Consider the following 4,297-nt stretch of genomic DNA (forward strand, 5'->3'; position numbering starts at 1 on the left):
CCCGGCACGGGCGGCCCCAGCCCCACCGCATCGCTGGAGATTTCACTCCGTTAGCGGCTTCTGAAAGTGCCTCGGTGAATGTCCGTCTGTCACCATCAGCTCAGTCCATCCCGCCTCCTAGCCTCTCCTTCAGAAACACCCTTCCTCCGGCAGTGGCCGGGGAAAACAATTTCTGGTTAAATAGGGTGATTTAACTCGTCACCCTCAGTTCAGCCCTCTGCCCCAGCTCTCACAGGCAGTCCTGCTGGTGTGGGGTGATTTCCCCAAGATACAGCCCCACTCGCATCACTCCAGGGCTCAGTTGTTGCAATGGTTTTTCCTGGCTTGCCCAAATCCCATTTTTCCTGCTACACCACTCGGAAGGCTGCCGCAAACACCATCTCAAACACCAAACTCCATCACGTTATCCCCGTCAGCTTTTACAGGCAATTCCTCCACTGATCCTTTCCTCACGTCTGCTTTGTGCCCCCTGCTTGGCCCAAGCCGCGTGGTCTTTCAAGCCCAAACTCCAACAACGGGCAAACTGGGATGGAAGGGCTTTAACTTTTTTTTAGGGTGGTTCTGGAAACTGGAAAAACAGAGCTGGCTAAACATAGTTTGGAGTCAAACGGATGTTGAAGGGAATTGCTCACCTCTGGAATAAGCAGAGCGACATCAAAGTATTGTGCAGAGGAGTAATTAAGTTCTGGTTGGTTTCCATCAACAGGGATTTTAGGAGAATTTCACATGCAGGAGGCAGCATCACCCCTGGTCACGGGGTACCATCCGGCACGGGCGCTTTCCGGGCTGGTCCGGGGGGAGCAGGGGCTCCACAGCCCGGCAGAAATCCTGGCCGCGCTGAAGCCAGTTCAGCCTGCACATATTTCATCAGGACCGGGATTTTACATCACCCGCTACGTCAACCTGGAAAAGAGAGAGGACCCCACTCTGCTCTCCCACTCTGGCGTTTTCCCTGCCTCGTTTATTCTTACAACCCCTGGCTTTGGAAGGGAACACGCACGCAGGTGCTCACCCGCCCTTCCTCCAGGCCACAGCGTATTTTCTAGCTCAGCAGGTTATCCCCAGACATGCGAAGGTTTAAGAAGCCAACCCCCATCCCAGCAGCGATGATGCTGCGGATGCATCTCCTTCTGGGATGGCTGCAGGGGCCCGGGGAGGGACGGGGACACCCCGGTCCCTCCGCACGCCAAGGGCCCTCACGTGCCAACAGCCTGACCTTTAAGAAAAATAAATCGCTGTCCTTTTTAAACATCACCTTCCCAATCACATCGGTTCTCCTTTCTAATATGAAGGGTTACATGGGCGTTTTCAATGCTAATTTGGTGCTTTCTGAAATACCTCGTGACCCGCAGCCACCTCCCATCCCTTACATTTACTACTTCGGTCCCGTCAGCCTGGGTAGCCAGCGTGGAGTAAAACCCCTTCCAGCTCTTCAGATGATTTTCACTATCACTCACTCGGGCTATTAAGATTCTCAGTGCGTGTATCTGGTTTCCAATAGTACAAGCTGCTTCTTAAAGGTTATAGTTTGTTTTAAATAGCGCAGCCATCTGTCCTCCGGTGGCTGATGGGAGCTGAAGAAATCGAAGCAGCCAAAACAGAATTTTTCAAACTGTCAGCTTTTCATTACAAACAATTTCGGTTTGAATCAGACTCATGTCCTTAAAAATAAATAAATAAATAAATAAATAAGTCTATATATTTTTCTCGTGGATTATACAAATGCGGCGAGTCTTGCTTTAACAGTTTCTTTGCGCTGTTGGAATTTCATCAAGGCAAATATCTGGCCCGGACTTCACCAGCTCCAGGCACTTTACAAACCACAGCAGAATCCTCATTTGTGTGCTTCTAAGTCTTTGAACTAAAAAAATACTTATTTGTTACAGGGAGCCACGCCACACAGCACCAACACGCAGCACTAAGAAAAAGTCTCCAGGCACATACGGAAGTTGGGCACAGGGACCTGCAGTTTCTTTTTTTTTTTTTTTTTTACCCAATTCCTAAATGCCAGCTAAAGCTCTGAGTTCAACTCTTTTACAAAGTTAAATCAATTTATTCATTTAATTCATAGGATTTACTTCCTTAATTTGACAGATTCTGTTTCAGGCAAATGCGTTTAGAGCACACGGGGCCAGCTATGCACAGGAGCTGGCACCAGAATTGCCAAAACCTTGCTGGAAAAATAAAAACATGTAGGAAGAAACCAGTGTTTCCTTAAGCAAACGCTGCTCCGCATCAGGGAACCGAGTACGGCCTCGCTGGCATCATCTACCCCCCAGTAAAAATGCCGATGGTCCCCCTCGTAAAAGCCCACATTACAAACTATTGCCTAGGAGCATCCAAGGAGACGAGACAGCCACCACATATATATTAATCAGAACAACATACCAAAGTTTATTGATTACTTCAAACAAAAGTTTCTGTAATGAAAAAAGAGCAAGTCGCATTCATAAAAGGTAACATTCACATTCAATTTCCTTTATACAAAGCAACATAAATGTATAAAACTGCATTTAAGTGAAAAAATGTAAGGTTGCAGTCCTTTTTTTTGCAAGAAGCTGAAAATGTATCTTCTCGTCGCCTGTATATAATTTACATTTTCTATATACTACATGTTTTTTTAAAAAAAAAAAAACTCCATAGCTGGGAAATTGGCTAAATGGTGCAGTATTAGGTAAGTTTTTCAACCATGTGTGTACAAATTCGGTTTTAAGCTTTTACGCAATTCCAGGTAATTTATAATATTCTCATAATGATTAAGATTAGTTTTTGAAAAGTAGCTACAACTACACCGCGTTCCTCCGTTATCACGTAACACTTTTAGAGGGAATCTTAATTACTTAATTACTGACATCTTTCAGCGTCACCAGCCAGTGATTAAACTTCAACGAATTGTTATGAAAAAAAACCAACAACCCAGCCTTTTTTCTTTCAAGTTTTTCCACAGATAAGCCTGTACTGACCTTTTAGCTCAGCAACGAGCACCGTAACAGCGCAGCGCGTATTATGGTACATGAGCAACAATCACGGCGTCGCCGTCGCACTACGGCCGCCTCAGCATCCCGCCGGCATACACCTTTCAGTCACTATCACCGCTTTTTCTTCCCTCCTCTAACCCCCAAAAGGGTTCTCCTGTTTCCCCTGGTTTCACAAGTCATCCACAGCAATAGGAATTTCACTTCTGCCATTGCGGAATAACGAGGGATCAGCTCTTCTGCAGGTCCAGGGCAGCCCGGCTGCCCCAGCACCCCCAGCACTACCCCCGTGCGCTAGCTGAAGATCCAAGCCCAAGAAAACCTGCGTTTTCCCCCAAAAAGCTGCTATTCAAGGCATTTCACATTAAACCCAACCCGCCCGTCGGCACGCATCCCTTGGGTTCGAAGGCGCGGCGCTTGCAATGGCTCGCTCCATCCTGAGACAGGACACTTGGGAAGAGAAAGATTTGGTTCTCAGAAGGCTCCGGTCTTAAATCAGGCTGCAGAAATCGGCCCGTTTAAGTGGCTTTATTCGGACAGTTCACACATCGCAGGTACAAGGCAAGCTTCGCGCTGTTCCCGCTAACGTCACCAGCAAAAACCTCCAGCTGAATTTCACGGGACCAGACTTTGACCCTAGGAGTAGAGTACGATACAAAACAAGCTGAGAAGCGAGGTGTCAGGCTTGGACCGTTTGGGCTTGGAATGGTTTTGAATCGCAGGAATTGGGCATCGGTGCCCGCACGTTGAAGGTTATGTAAACACAAACCAGCAACCGTGTATTTAAGGAGAAAGGTTAGATTTGGCATATAGAGCGTATCTTCATCGTATTCATCGCCTACCTGCTCTGTAGGCACCGCATTTTAGCAAGGGAAGTTGAGAAGGGGGCAAAGTCTGCAAGTTGAATTTTAGGTCTGTGAAATGAACTAGAAAAAGGAAAAAAAAAAAAGGGGGGGGGGGGGGGCGGGGGGAAAGCTTTGTCTGTGGGACACATGCTGGAAGCGCAGCTCCTTACTTGCATGCAGCAAGGAGTCGAGCCACGGTTGCTAACGAACACCACTTGCGTTGAGGCCAGCGCAGCACGTATAATACAGTGGTCCTGTCCATACGTCCCCTCCCGTGCTGGGTGATCTAAGAGCAGCCACCAGCCATAGGGACTATGGACACCCCTTCCCCCCTCAGGTAAGGCCCATTGCAAAGTCCTTAAGATGCACCCAGAATTTGCCTGCAGCTGATCCGTACCCTGCTTCCACCAGAGTCAAAGATGGACCTCAGGGGCAGCAGCCAGGGAGCAAGACTCCATTCTTCCAAAAATTAACAGC

General features: G+C 47.8%; 2 protein-coding genes across 2 annotated transcripts in view; both read right to left on the bottom strand.

The window, feature by feature from the left end:
- MCF2 (MCF.2 cell line derived transforming sequence) overlaps positions 1 to 4,297 on the bottom strand; it is a 68,841-nt gene that overhangs the window by 63,576 nt on the left and 968 nt on the right. The gene's annotated exons all lie outside the window — the stretch shown is intronic.
- The window catches only part of ATP11C (ATPase phospholipid transporting 11C), a 58,514-nt gene continuing 56,793 nt past the window's right edge, over positions 2,577 to 4,297 (bottom strand). Inside the window, exon 30 of the mRNA XM_035898546.1 lies at positions 2,577 to 4,297. This exon is cut by the window's right edge and continues 1,622 nt beyond it. The gene's annotated coding sequence lies outside the window, so the exon portion shown is untranslated.

Source organism: Egretta garzetta, unplaced genomic scaffold, assembly GCF_000687185.1.
Source record: "Egretta garzetta isolate BGI_Z169 unplaced genomic scaffold, ASM68718v1 scaffold220, whole genome shotgun sequence".
Lineage (NCBI taxonomy): Eukaryota > Metazoa > Chordata > Aves > Pelecaniformes > Ardeidae > Egretta > Egretta garzetta.